Source organism: Cyanistes caeruleus, chromosome 8 (genome assembly GCF_971803275.1).
Source record: "Cyanistes caeruleus chromosome 8, bCyaCae1.hap1.1, whole genome shotgun sequence".
Taxonomy (NCBI): Eukaryota; Metazoa; Chordata; class Aves; order Passeriformes; family Paridae; genus Cyanistes; species Cyanistes caeruleus.
Genome location: NC_141708.1, coordinates 29,609,537 through 29,625,332, shown reverse-complemented (window position 1 = coordinate 29,625,332; position 15,796 = coordinate 29,609,537). Strand labels below are relative to the sequence as shown.

Sequence of the window (15,796 nt, the reverse complement as noted above, 5' to 3'; positions counted from 1 at the left end):
CTAGAATGCAGAACACTCACAGAATTTCATTTCACATTAACTCCAAAGTTCCACAGCACTGAAGGTAACACAAAGTTCCTCCATATCCACCTTGCTATACACCTTGAATTCTTAAGAACAGAAAGAGATTATTCTTGTACAACAGCTACATTATTGGAAAACTGACTGTCTGAAAAAGTGAGCACCTTTTCCATGTAGACCAGTGTTGAGATAGACCAATGATTACTGAGTTGCTGAAAATAAATGAATCTGATTTCAGCCTCAGAGTTTTCCCCATATGTTACTGGATTTCCAGCCTTTTCTTCCTGTACTTTTATAAGCTGATTTTCCTGAAAGATGTGTATACTAGAAATGGATCCCTCATTTTTAATGCTGAAAGGCTTGAGAGTTTATCAAGACCAGAAATTTTCTTCAGAGAAAAACTTCCCCTTTTGAGAGAAGGAGGATTTGTGACATTTTTAACATGTTTATGTTACAGAAGTCAGGGAGCCTCTAGCTTCCCACTTCCAGTAAGAACAACTATAAAATAACTATGAGTCTGAAAGCCCAGCTTCAGTTCCCAACAAATATAGTTGCTCCAAATAATGTTAGTACCATCCATGGATACACAGAAGAGAGAAGAAATTTTGTAGCTCTCTAAAGAGATGGAAAACACTGCACAAATATTGATTTCCTTCTTCCTCCCTATGCCTTAGATCATTAAATATTAACACTGCCAATACAGTAATAGTCTACACTTTCACAGCAAGCAGTAACTTAAATAATTAATTTGAAAGAATAGAGGATAACTCTGCAGAATGGGTAAGCAGGGAGTACCCTTGTATGTCAGAGAGTATCACATTGGTTGAGAGCTTAATGGTGGTGATGACATGGTTGAGCATTTATGGTTAAGAATCAGGGAAGGCCAACAAGGCAGATATAATGGTGAGAGTCTGTCACAGACCACCCAGCCAGCTGGGAGAAATCTCACAGTCCATGGCCCTTGTTCTCCTGGAGGGCTTCAACTTACTAGATGTCTGCTGGAAGTATAACACAGCAGAGAGGGAATGGTTTAGGAGGTTCCTGGAATGTGTGGAAGAGAACTTCCCAATGCAGCTGGTGAGGGAGTCAACTAGGGAAGGCTCCTGCTAGACCTGTGTTTGTAACAGAGTAGGACTGAAGGGTGAGTTGATGGTCAGAGGCTGTCTCGGGCACAGTGCTCCCAAAATTACAGTTCTTGTTTCTTGGAGACATAAGAAGGGAAGTCAGTAGAACTGCCACCTTCCAAAGGAGATTTTGACCAATTTAGGAGACTGGTTGAGAGAATCCCTTGGGAGCCAGTCCTGTGAGGGTAAGGAATTCAGGAAGAATGAATGTGCTTCAAGAAGGAAATCTCAAAGGCATGGAAGCAGGCCATCCCTGTGTGCCAAAAGATGAGCCAGCAGGGAAGAGGACTGGCCTGGCTGAACAGAGATTTTTGGCTGGAACTCAGGGGAAGAAATGAGAGTTTATGACCTTTGTAAGAAGGGGCAGGCCACTCAGGAGGACTACGAGGATATTGTGAGGTTATGCAGGATGAAAATTAGAAGGGATGAAGTCCAACTAGAATTTAATCTGTCTACTGCTGTAAAAGACAACAACAAAAAAATAATTTATGAACACAGTATCAAAAAAAGGAGGGCTGACAATCTCCCTCCTTTATTGGATGTGGATCCACTGGCAAAGGATGAGGAAAAGGCTGAGGTACTTAATGCCATCTTTGCATCAGTCTGTAATAGTAAGACCAGTTGTTCTCCCAGGTACCCAGCCTTGTGAGCTGGAAGAGAGATGGGGAGCAGAAAGAAGCCTCCAATAATCCAAGGGGAAAAGGTCAGTAACCTGCTACACCATCTAGACATGAAAAACACTATCGGACTGGATAGAATCCACCCGAGATTGTAGAAAGAGTTGGTGACAGTGCTCACTGAGTCACTTTCCATTATTTACCAGCAGCTGTGATTAACTGAGGAGGTCACAATTGAGTGGACACTGGCAAATGTGATGCCCATCTACAAGAACAGATGAAAGGAGGATTTGGAGAACTACAGGCCTGTCAGCCTAACCTCAGTGCCAGAGCAGGGTTTGATCATCTCTAGTACTACCACATGGCATGTACAGGACAACCAGGGAATCAGGCGCAGCCAGCATGGGTTTAGAAAATGCAGGTTGTGCTTGAGTGACTTGCTGAAGTACACCCTCAGTGAGTTTGCAGATGACACCAGCTTGGGAGAGAGTGTTGGTCTCCTGGAGTGGAGGAAGGTTTTGGAGAGAGATCTTCTGCTGGCTGGATCAATGAGCCAAGGCCAGTTGTATGAGGTTCAACAAGTCAAAGTGCCAGATTCTGCTCTTGGGTCACAGCTGCCCCCATGCAGTGCTACAGGTTGGGGGAAGAGTGACTGGAAAGCTGCCTGGCAGAAAAGGGCCTAGGGGTGCTGGTTGACGGTGGCTCAGCATGAGCCAGCCTATGCCCAGGTGGCCAAGAAGGCCAATGTCATACCAGCTTGTATCAGGAACAATGTGGCCAGCAGGACCAGGGCACTGACTGTCCCCCTGTACCCAGCACTGGTGAGGCACCTCAAATCCTGTGTTCAGTTCTGGGCCCTTCATGACAAGAAAGACATTGATTGGCTGCAGCATGTCCAGAGAAGGGCAATGAAGCTGGGGAAGGGTCTGGAGCACACATGATGAAGAGCAACTGAGGAAGCTGGGGGTGTTTAGCCTGAAGAAAAGAAGGCTTGAGGGGACCTTACTGCTCTCCTGAAAGGAGGATGCAGCCAGCCCAGGTGGTGGTCAGTCTCTTCTCCCAGGTAACAAGCAGTAGAACAAGAGGAAGCACCTCAAGTTGCACCAGGTGAGGTTTAAATTGAATATTAGGGAAAATTTCTTCATGGAAAGGATTGTCAAGCCTGTGGCACAGGCTGCCCAGGGAAGTGGTGGAGTCACTGTCCCTGGAGGTATTTAAAAGATGTGCAGATGGAGCACTTAGGGTCATGTGGTGGGCTTAGTAGTCCTGGGTTAATGGTTGGACTCAAATGATCTCAAAGGTCTTTTCCAACCTAAACAATTCTATGATTCTATAAACATCTAATGCGTTAACTGCTTGAGTGAGAAGGGAAGATGGTAGAAATCAGCATGAATGCATGGAAGCCAGAGGGAAGCATTATCCATAGGGATCCAGAAGTGTCCCCACAGTCAAGAATGAGCTCTGCTGGCTCTTGGCTCCCCTTTCCAGCTGGGTTCCCCAGTGTGGATTTCTGTTCATTTTAGACCGCAGCAGGGGCAGGGGAGGGATGAATATATTGGAGGCCAGAATGTCTGCCACCAAGAGAACCAAGAAGGAAGTACATTCCCAAGTAATCATCTAAAGCTTAAGAGAAGGCCAGGCAACTAAAGACCACCATGAAGAACTTTCAGTGGAGATTTATTAAAACTACATTGACTTCCTGGGGTGGGTTAGAAATTACTGGGAAATTACACCTTGACAAATCTTTGGTTTAACAAAAGGTTTACATTTTGTTATCAGGGAGACAGTGCAGGGAATATTAAGTACCTTGAAAGACTGAAGCCAAGACATTACCCTAATGCTATTTTACCACACTTAGGTACAGATTTTTTTTTTCAAATATGTGAGCATTAACACTCTGCCTTTCTAATTATGCAGCCTAGACTTTTACATCATGTTTAAGAGGTATAAATCTAGTGCAATAAATCTCAGTTAAAACATTTAACACAAAGTGTGTTCAGCACTATTTAGAAACTACTTTTAAATGACACATTTGCAGGGCTCATATATTTCTATGAGATTTTGAGAACACCAAATTATTTCTTTCATATTGTGGGGTTTTTTATGCCTGAAGAATACTGTCAAGAAGGTTTGAACATTTAAGGGTGATTGTTAAGAACAGTATAAGTAAATAATGCAAGATTAATTAAAATCTGTCTCCTTCTGACATGAAATCAATTCTGCCTGCATCTGAACTTTTGGAGAAACCTCAGTTGCAAGCCCTGAATTGCAGGTTACCAATGATCTTTTCAAGGTAAGGCAAATAAATATCCACATTACTTTATGCCTTTGGCTTTCTTGGCCTGAATGTGCAAGCTGGCTAAAATCGAAAAGAGCATCAGCTGCTGTAGTTTTCGAAAGAGGAAATGAGCTCAGGGATTTAATCCTAAAGATATGCACCTAATTTATGATGGCAAATTATGTAGCAGAAAACCGAAAAGACTTGTTGATCATATCTGAGCTGCCAACATATCTCCAAGTCTATAAAGAGGAAGGGAAAATAACTTCAAAAAATACTTCATTACTGTAAGTCAACCCCCTTTTTTGAGGTTTAAGACACCCCTGAGCAATCCTTAAGGCTAACTCACTCTCCATATCTTTGCTTGGTTTGTTCTGAATGAGCAGCAAAATGAATTATTCTTCAAGTGATTACTTAAGTCCATATGATTTTTTTTTGTTACTCCGTTATAACAATACCCCATATTACATTTGTACAGACACATTTGTACATATCCTTATGTTGATACATGAAAATAATACCTATTGTCATGAAAATAACACCTTGACAATCCCTAAGATATCAACATTATTTCTTCTGACCCTATGACTAGATTGATGAATGAAAGAATATTATTTAGTGATTCATTCTGCATTTGCAGGTTAGTTTATAGATGCTTCTACAGCAGTATTAGGAATTTATTTTGACATTGTCTGAGCAGCAAACACAAAGACAGCAAACAAGACAGTATCTGAATAAGACTCATAAGTCCATGAGCTTGTAGAAACAAGTACAGGTTTTGTAGCATAAGCTGAAATCAAATAGTGGATTTGTTGGACTGCTGGATATTTACTGCATCTTGTCCATGCCTTTCTAACATGTCTAGAATCTTCTCAAGGAACACCTAGGCTGGGCATTCACTTCCAAGCACTGGAGAAACATTCCTGCAGTATCAGAGATAGATAGATAGATAGATAGATAGATAGATAGATAGATAGATAGATAGATAGATAGATAGAATTATTTTCTAAGGCTTTCCTCAATTCTAGTTGATCACATATAGACAGAAGAAGCCAAAGGAGCCAGCAGGCCACTCACTGGAGCTTGCAGAAGCACTCCAGCTTGTTTCTGAAATGTTCAGCTAAGGAAACATCTCTCTCAGTCTCTTTTCATCCAGACAGGAGTATTTCAAACCAGGCCAGAAGGCAAGAACAAAGCAGTGCTGAAGACTTGATGACCGTAGTATGTGTTATGGCAAAGCTATTTCAGACAAGTTCTAGTCTGACTCTGTGGCCTAATGGCTGCCAGCAGTCCCATCAACACTATCTTATCCCTGTTTCTGCCTTGTGGAATGAAGCTTGCAACTTCCTCCCACAGCCTCTTTCCTTTCAGTGTCCTGAGTTTGACTTCATAATTACTTCATGAGACTAAACTTATTCCACAGCAACAAGATAAAGTTTTCTGTAGAGTTTCCCAAAGGAAAACTTGAGAGTGTTTGCCTACAGTTATATGAATAGCCTGACCTATTTCAAATATAATTTTTCAGTTTTTCCAGGCACAAGTACTCACACCTTCACTTGGGGAGTTTCATCACAACATCCTCTCTGTGCTGTTAGGGTAATTTTCTTTTAAACACCAACAACAGCTTCTATAATAAGGCCTTTATCCTCCATGCTGGGAATGGCAAAATAAACAAAATGTCACTGATTTGGCACAATAGGTTGTTCTGGCAAAGTTAACCTGTTTTTCTTATTCCGACATGTAAGACTGATCCAAAGGCAATCATCTGAGATTAAGTCAAAATGGAAACAATAATTTTTCTGCTGAAGCCCACTCAGGCACACAGAATTCCAATATGTAAGGTTTTGCACACCTTTCAGCAAAATCAGAGGTGTAAATGTAGATTCTATCACTTTAGAATTGCACTTGTGTTTGTGGCATTCCTCAAAAGATTCCTGACTCTTAGATGAATTGAAAAGGACACTAGGTATGACCTCTTCTGACATGCATTTTCCTTGCTGCTAAATAAAGTTAAACTTAAGGTCTGGCCAAAATAATTAATTCTCCTTAAGGTTTTATTATAAAACCACTGGCAATGATTCTTTATTATTTTTGCCAGTACCAGTAACAATGCCTGATTCACTACTCCTTATGCAGCAGTAATAAACCCCTTGGAAAAAGATCATTCTCTGACAATTTAAATTATTTGAATGATGGCTACATTTTATTTGAATGATAGCTTCGTTTATTTCATAGCACACATGCAAATATCTTCAGACACCTCAGAATCCTCTTATTCAGTAAAGCTTACTTCAATATCATGAAGAGTGAAAAACAGAAGGCTTGACTAGGATTACATCTCAGTCCTGCATCTTCTTTTAGATGTTGTAACTAAGTAATTATTCAAGGATCTAATTATTGCATCAGCTTTTCAAGTGTAATAATTTTTTCATGTTGCAGAATGTTGACATTTTTTAAAGGAAGACATCACCCATAGATTAAGAGTGTTTTTAAATGAAACTGTTTCATTTAAGAACTTCTCCAAAATAAACACTGAATACACTCAAAAGAACAGAAGTAAGCAAGAAAATATTCTAAATTTATGGAGGGTGTGGCATCACATTTTAGGCTAAATATACAGGGGATGTTCACCTGCAAGCAGTAAAATCACAGCCGCTAAACATGTTGCTATGTGTCAACAGAGCTGCTGAAACTGGCCTGATACGTCCTAGCCCTGAACAATTGTCCAGGTAAACATACCAGCTCAGCTTAAATTTTCCTTAAGACAGCCCCACATTCCAACTACATTAATTTACTCTATAAAGGAGGATTAATAAATGTAAACAAAGTTTTGTGCTATTTTTACTAGGCAGTTTCTGACGTCTAAATGAGACTGAGAATGCTTTATTTATGTTTAGAGTACAGTGAACGGAGAAATGAGCTTAACTGCCCTGATAGATCATCTGGAGAGCTGACATGCTTCACATGAGCCAGTGATTTATTCCCGTAAATAAACAAAGCACATTAGAGCAGGACACAGTAACCATGAGCACTTGAAAACACAAGACCTTTGGATCTAGCCCAGGGGCCAGGAAAGATTTTCATTTAGCAATACTCTCATGAAGGAAAGTTAAGAATACACAGAGGAAGTAATTATGAAAGTCTTGATGACTGGGAGGCAAAAAAACATTTTTGGAGGTGTAGTTCCATCCATACTGGAGAATTTATAAACTTCTGCTAATAAAGAGAACCACAGTGCCCTCCAATTGTGAAAAAGCACCAAAGCTGCTGGTGAAAAGGAACATCACATCTTTGATGTCTGATTAGAGATGTGCTGTGCAAAACAAATATCTTTGCAGTAATATATTCTCATTCCTAGTCTCTTTTGAGCCTGTTAAATCTCTTTCCTCTGTTCACACAGATCTGACCTCTCCGTAGAGATATTCCTACTCCTGGAAAGTAATTATTCTGTTTGCAGGGGAAGTAGAGAGAATATGAGGCTGAACAGAAAGTGATAACTTCTTTGCACAGAAAGTGACAATTTCATACAGCCACTCAAAATAAAAATTTTTAAAAAAACTAAACACCAATAGCATTTTCTGAAACCAGAAACAGACAGGAAGGAGGGAATGAATTTCAAGGTGAAACATCTATGCCATGCTTTTTATTTATTGGTGTTTGCATATCTGCCATTTCTCTGTATTTTTCTCAAAAGGCATGGCTTTTTATATAGGCTCCTACACTTGTGCTAAAAAATAGTAGTACATGACAGGTAGAAGAATGGAATCCCAGCTCTGCTGCATGCAGCACTGCATGCAATACTAATACACCAATACAGAAGACAGCTAGGGTTATGCTGTCCATGTAGTTTTTAATACCCTTTTCCATATATATAATTTTTTGCTTTTCCTCTTCAAAGCACTATACTTTCTATAAATACATTATGTCCATAGTCTCATAGTGAAGATTCCTGAGCAGTAAAACAGTAGGAGATTTTAGGGAAAATCTCATTACCTTGGAAAATAACTTTTTTCCAAAAACTTTGGATAATTAAATACACCTATCAGCCAAGGACATTCTTCAAAACATCAGTGCTCTCATTGTTTTAGGCATATACTTACCACTGCATTACAATGTGCTCTGCATTAACCTTGCAGTAGAAAGGATTCCTAGAATTTGACATTTAAAGTGGAATCTTACTCTACAATTAAATTATTATTCTTTCTCCAATAAGGACAGAAAAAAAATAAAAATAAACTTAACCTGGGGGGCAGCAGCGGTACGGGACATTAGCGTTTCACTGACCAAAGTCTGAATACTTCTCTAGACAGGCATCCTATTTAGGGATGTTTGCTCGTTACCTCAGACACACACACTGCATTCCCTGGTGTCACGTGCCCAATTCCAGAAGCCATTAGAAAGTCATGAGGTAAAAGGCGCGTGAGTGTGACTGCATGGCCCCCCCCAAGCTGGCAGGACACCTTCATGTCTCTGCAGCCCTGTCTTCGTAACATCTCTGACCAGTCTCTTCCACCTCTCTTCATGGGCCTGGGAACAACAGCATCCTGGTCACCTACAAGTTTTGCCAGACAAAGCATTCACAAGGAGGGTCAGAGAAGGGCCAGCTGGCTACTAGCACTGAGCCAGCTTTCCTCACAGCTCTTTGGGATACACAGCTTTGTTCAGCTCTGCCAGGCTTTTCAAGCAATATATGAATATAAGGATGCGCTCCTGGTGCGTCCCCAGAGCAGCCACTGTAACAGGAGCTAACATATAACTGTAGACAGGCACAGGAATCAAGGCCCTAATCTGCTCAAGAAAAGTAATTTCAAACTCTTCAGCCAACAAGGGCTTGTTTTTTCCATCTTTTCTGCTGCAGCAGGACCAAGGTAACAATACTGCATAGCTCCCCTAATACCCTGCAACATATTTCACACAGCAACCTTTGGGCATTCATTTTGCTACAGGTAATAATGAGCAAAGAGTTATATGGACTATAAAAAGCAACAAGTGTTATCTGTGGTGGAACACAAGGATTTGCATGGAATAACAGTATTTTCTTATTATATCTAAATGTTCTCAAAAATGTGCTGTCTTATCTTTTCCCAGTGATCACAAATATTTTGCACTATCCAAGTGTACCTCTTACTAGTTAAGCTTGCATTCCAAGATCAGAAAGTTCTTTATATAATATAAAGTGAAATTTCGTTACTGAAAAAGCACAGGAAAAGTGCCATAAAACTATCTTAGTGTTCAAGCAGTGAGTGTTCATGCTTCTCAGATAAGTTATCCTTTATAAACTTGAAAACTTTGTTCTCCTAGCATTTTAAATAATGTTTAACTACTTAAATCCCACGTCAGTGCTCTTAGCAGCCATAATGGAAAAAAACTTCAAACCCACCAAAACCAAAAAATCAAATAACAATAACACCCAACCAAAGAAAGCTAATCCACTGAAGTTTTATTGTTGTTCATTTGTGTTGTATATGTTTCTAAAACTTTTTAAACCCTGGAGAAAATTTAGCAGATAGGTAAAGTAAGACATTCTATAGCTAATATTTCAGTTTATATTGTTAGTAATGTGATGGCACTGACTACGTCAGTATTTGGTTTACTTGAAAATACTGCAGCTATTTAATTTTCTGCTAGACATGCCATATGGAATCCTTAGAAATGTGCTTGATTTTTTTCCTTATTTCTAACAAATGGGACAGAAATGGAGGGGAGAAGTTCTGTGCTTACAAATCCATTTTCATTGTAAGTTGAAAGGTTGGTGATGATTTATAAACAGCTCTAATAAAGCTCTCCAAACTCAAGATCTAGCTACATAAAAAAAGACTACTTGTTTGACTCTCTCTGAATTACTGCTCTTAGAACAAGGCCACCTGGGGATAATGAACAGCTGTTTTAATTTTTAATCAGCATTTAAAATCCTTTAAGTGGAGCTCATTTTCATTGGTTTAAATGAAGAACACCTCGAAAAGTGAAAGGTCATTAAACCTCTGGAAGTACATTCATGCCAAGACTTCAGCTAAACTTAGGTCCTTTTTACCAGAGTGCCAAGGGATTTATTAAATATAATCTGAACAACTGCTCATTTCTGTAGTCTAACAGCCTCATAAAGGGATCTATTGTCTCATCAATGCCTTACACAAGAAATTGCTCTATTTTGAACTTGTTTGTACAGTCTGAAAGCATCTACGTATAGATCCCAGTGCACAAGGTATGCAGAGCTTAGTTTCAGTGAGATATAGGAAGACTCTGGACATCACAGGATTAGGTATGATGAGTAGCATAGCTGTAATAAGGATTTAGCTGCTTGGTAAGAAGGAATATTTTGCACCTTAATGCTTTGGTATGAGACTTGGCCATTTTTAAATCTGCAGTCAGGTTCAGCAGTTGTGAGATACTTGGTTGTGTATCTTTTTTACCCTGCCTGTTCAACCCAGGCTACAAGGGTGGCCTTCCACAGTACAGTTGTTTTCCCTGACTACAGAGCAGATTTCTGTCATGAGCATGACTTGAATACCCTTCAAGTTTTTCATAAAGCATTGTCAAGCATAAATAAATACAGATGTAATGAAGGATTGGAAGGTCTGTTCAGTAAATAGGGCTACCATGAAAAGCATGAGGCTCAATTCAACCATTTCATTCTTAGGTTTGTTCTGTTTTCAGAGCAGTCAAGGGATTATTTTTTTTTATGAGCCTGTAAACATCTAATAGAACATTACCTATTACTTCCAGCTGGAAACTTCAGCTCCTGCGATGCTCATTTTTCACAAACAATCAGCAAAATGAATGAGATTGAAGGCACATTTAGAATTGTTCAGGATATTAAACGTCATAGCCAGAAAAAGCTACCAGATTCATGCTAACTGCACAATACTGTTCCTTTTTGGGAAATTCATGCTGAGTAGAAGACCATAGAGCCAGTAAAAAGTCACACTACCATATCTCTTACCAGCCCTAAGGTCTAGGTGAGGAATACCAAAAAATAGCCACAGGCACTGGCAAAATAGCCCCGAGAGGGAGAGAGAGAGGGTGGTTGGGCTTTACAGAGACTTTCCAATATCCTCAAAATTGTGTACCAAGTCAGAATCAAGAAAAATATTCCTAACCCCCTCACCAACAAAAAATAGTTTCTCACAAGAAAAATAGTTTCAAACTCAAAAGCTCCCACTTCAGGGAAGATTTAAAATAGCACATCTACCTCCTGAAGAGGTTGGGATTAATCTGAATGTAATGGATTTTAACGTCCCTGGCAATTTCTCTGGCTAAAGTCTTGGTTCTTATCTTGACAATTATTTTTGTTGATGTGTAAAATGGACTAGGAATCCCACAGGGAGAGGGCAAGTCTCCAAGAGTAAACTCACTTCAGAGTAAGCTCAGGGCTCTCAGTATGCCTCAATGTTATGTTGCACTCATCCATTATACCTTTGACTCCTTTTGAGTTCAACTGTCTTACGATTTGTATCAAAAAGCTGAATTTGACCCCTCCATTCATAAACTGTATACAAATCAGCCTGAATTTCAGATTTGGCATAGTGCATTGTACACTATATGTATGTGTAAAATAGTCTGACTGAAATCCTACATTATAGGAATGGAACAATCCCTGTGTCTAGGTTTTCCTGTTGGAAACGTTAACCTCACTTTCCCACCCCAATCTGTTGGATGTCTTAACTTTCTCTTCATGCAGAAGGCAGATTTCATGAAAATTAATTCCCCATAATCACTAAGGATTTCAGATTGTAGATTTGCTAAATGAATTCACACTTTGTAACTCAGGTTTTCCTTTTAAAGCAGCTTTATAGTGTTCCTTCTTTAAAAACAGATGAGCCTAGTGAGGCTGACATGTTTTTAAGTACAAGCAAAAGTCACAGGGGCTGCATTCCTGTGTGTGCCTCACACACTGGTAGACTGATGCTTTGAGGGATGTTAGAAAAGTTGCTAGCTCTCCTGAGGGGATCAATCCACTTTCAATTATTATTATTATTGATACTGTTTTTTTCCTATAATGCAGAAATAGTAATAACTCTATATTTACATTTTCTTAGGTAGCTGTGTCTGTCAATCCTACCAATATCCAGGATAAAACATGGGGAACAATAGAGAAGAAGCTGCAGTTTCACTGTCTAATACCAGAACTGCTATTCTAAAAGTAAGAGAGTCTAACGCTCTTCTTCCTCATGTGTTGGCTTTTATCTTTTTTGGGAATAATATACCATATATTTCCATCCAACAAATCACAGTAAAATTAATATGTGTATAACATGTAGGAATTAAAACAAGACTTCGATTTTTTTCAGGACATACTCAGGAACTGCCATGGCAGAAAGATAATACACAGTTGACTGCTTCCAAATAGGGGGAAAAACCCTCCCAGAATTAAAGAACTTCTGTTTTAAATTAAAACAAGGGCTAGGTTTCCAAGGGCATGTGATCATTAATTTATAAAGGTCATGGTTTGCTTATCAGGTGACATTAATGGAACCACTGACCTGTATCAAAAGTTGTGGAAAGAACAAACTCAGGTTCTTTGAAACAAACAGATTGGTTCCATGCCTTGACTGCAGAGACTACTCTAGCTTGTTTTCAGCTGAGAAGGGTCCATACACAAAATTCTTGGGGACATTTCCACAAATCTTTGGCCACAAATGGTGTTTCAATCACTGCAAATCTGGACAAAAAGCCCAAAAAAACCCAAAACCAACCAACCAAAAAAGCCAACAAAAAAAAAACCCCTTTAAATGTCCTTGATAGTACAAGCCTTTATATAGTACAAATAACAAAACCTGTCCATTCTTGAATAGGAAGACCACACATAAACATTTTCTAGCTCTAAAATGATGTTTGCTTGGAACTCAGGAATGATCAATGCTTCTACCACCATCTGCCACTTTTGTATAGAAGCTGTACCATATTTCTCCAGAGAAACAACCTGGTTAAATGTTAGTTATTCCTAATGGGTCTTGCATTACTATCAAGGAAGACTCTCTAAGGCATCTAAAATTGTTAAATACAAGGTCCACTCAGAAAAAGTAGAAAACATTTTGTCTAGATCAAATAAAGAGGACAATTTCTGGATGGAATGTTAAGAATGACAGGTCCTATTTTTAAGATGTGCTTTTCTTTTAATCAGTACCCAGCACTTCGGTTGCTACTAAATACTGCAAATCTTCACCCAGATTATCAGGAAATGTACAGAAACTCCACTCATCCCTAGAACAAAATACAAACTGTAAGATCTGCAATCGCTTTTATGCAAAAACTTCCATGTGCTAACAGGCACATGGACTACTTAGACTATTCAAATAATAGCTATTAAATCAGCATGGAACAAAGGCAATTATTTTTCCAGGAGACATTCTTTGTTAGTTAGATTAATTTTAAATTCATTGTAAGAAGCATAACAGATAAAATCTTCTGTAAAAATACACCGAATTGAAGTTTATGAAGTAAAAAAATCTATCCAACGCTGTTGATTATTTGTCTAAATTATTCCCTTTTAAATAACACCTTTTTTTCTGTTTACTCTTGAATGGACAGACTAGTCAAGTGGAAAAATGCTACTTGAAAGTCTTCAGGCTTCATTTGATAAAACTGACTTTTGATATGATTGCAATTTCTGTTTTTATACATTGAGAACAGCTTCAGAAATTAGAACCATGAGGTTCACTCTAATTTATAAATTTTACATAATTTCCAATGTATTCATTGGAGGATATGCAATCTTTCAAAAGCCATCCTTCAACTATAAACTTTTGGATAAAGAGTCCAGTCAAATATCTTTTTTAAAAATTTGCTCACCTCTGTGAAGAATCAAATGAGAAGTATTATAGGAAACATCATTCACAGTAAAATCAATGAGATATACCTGCTTAATGACTGTAAGGTCCATTTATTTCATAGGCCTTCAAGCAAAATCAAACCCTTTCCAACTCTGGAACTCAGAAATTTATGGCTTTTTCTAGATCTTTGGATACAAGATGAGGTGATACACAGAAATCTCTGCTGAAAATAATTTCAAAGTGGATAATCCCTAATGTTCATTTATAAATATCTGTCAGGTACTTCAAAATATCTTCAGTGGTTTTATTCTACTGGTTAACATTACATTTCTATTACTATCTTATCTGAATTAGAGAGTTGTTAAATATTAACATTGAAACTGTCTTGGAAAACAAGTCTGACTTCATAAATGTTGTGTAAGGATAACTAATCATAAAATATCTCCATTACTTGGTTTACAAACCTTTTAAATTAAAGCCTAAATGCAATCCAAGTTAAGTGCTCCTACTACTTCAGGAACAGGAACCAGGTGCCCTTTCATATGTGAAATTAAATATTAATGCATTTATTTCAATTACTGGTCAAGATCTAATGCTGTCTTGTCCGTCATAAGAAGTACCAAAATTTTCTGCCTCTCTAAAACATAAATGCCATATATATCTTTATACACAACTTTAGAGAAAGCCTTAGCATGAACAGAAAATATCTTAACACAAACATAATAAACATGCAGGATTTTCTTATTGGTGAGAACTTAAAGGGGGAAATTATTTATTCCTGCAATAAATCAGAAGCAAAATTTCATAACTCTCAATCCTCATCTGTTTTATGAACAGGTAGTAGAGGGATTTCCTGTGAGTTTCACAGTGCAACCTTTTCAAACAGCGAGCTTCCAATATGCCTGAATCAGAAACAAGAGCATCAATGTTACAAGTAACGAGTGGTGATGATGTGAAAATAAACTTTCCATGGCTTTGCTGACTCTTGTAAATATCGCTACTTAAGGAGGCTTAATAGGCAATACTTTGCTTTTTGTGAAACAGACTTGGATAGTAGCTCTTAAATGCAGGAAGTTTTACAACTGCCAAGCAACATTACCTGATATTTTATTATCATATAAGATACCACCCCTGACATGACAACCTGATATGAATGGCATGTCACATTAGTCTGAGATAATCTTAAAGTGTGTCTCACTCCATTTTGGTAGTAGATACAAAAGTAGATGACAGTGAAATCAGGGATAAACTGGGGATGTGCTAACACTGTTGGTTTCTTCCCAGGGTTAGGATTTATATTTCTACACAAATTTCTGTAGCCAAAAGAAAATAAGGACTCTCCAGCACTGGATGAGTTTTGTGGTCCTCTTTCAATTTCTAGGAGAGAAGAGTCATCATGGATATGCAGATAGAGAGTTAATGATTATGAAATTTCCTTGAACAATTTCACTGGAGCAGATAAGTGCCACAGAAAAACAGGATGCGGAAATTAGATTAGAAACTGAATAAAATGCAAAAAAAACCTTGTTTGTAGAAGCTACACAAAACTGGTTGCTGCAAGGAGTTCTGATTGATGATTAACTATTATTTCAAAAACAGCACTATAATAAAGTGCAAGCAGCTTCAAACTGAGAATAATTTTAAAAAGAAATCAAAGGTCCTCTTGTGGCTTCTACAGAAACTTGCTGGATTTGAACTAAAAATAAACAACTCTACTTTTCTTCTCTGCCATTAAAGCCTGAATGATAATGCTTTGACATTTTTAAAGGCTCAAGACTATGTTTGCCAGTCAGACTGTAAGAAGACATGAGTTCAAGTTACTCAGAAAATTATTTGGCTTTTCAGAACTCCCTTTCTCTGACTGCCATGTATCCATTGCTGTGAAATATATCCTTAGATTGTGCCACAACACCCAAGGACTTACATTAGCCACCTTTATATCAGGAGCCCCCCTAGGAAGAAGAGAGCTGGAAAATATCCCTGAAA

At 38.4% G+C, this 15,796-nt stretch overlaps 1 long non-coding RNA gene across 1 annotated transcript in view; it reads right to left on the bottom strand.

Moving 5' to 3' along the window:
* Positions 1 to 15,796, bottom strand: part of LOC111931444 (uncharacterized) — a 124,275-nt gene that overhangs the window by 46,346 nt on the left and 62,133 nt on the right. The window lies entirely within an intron of this gene.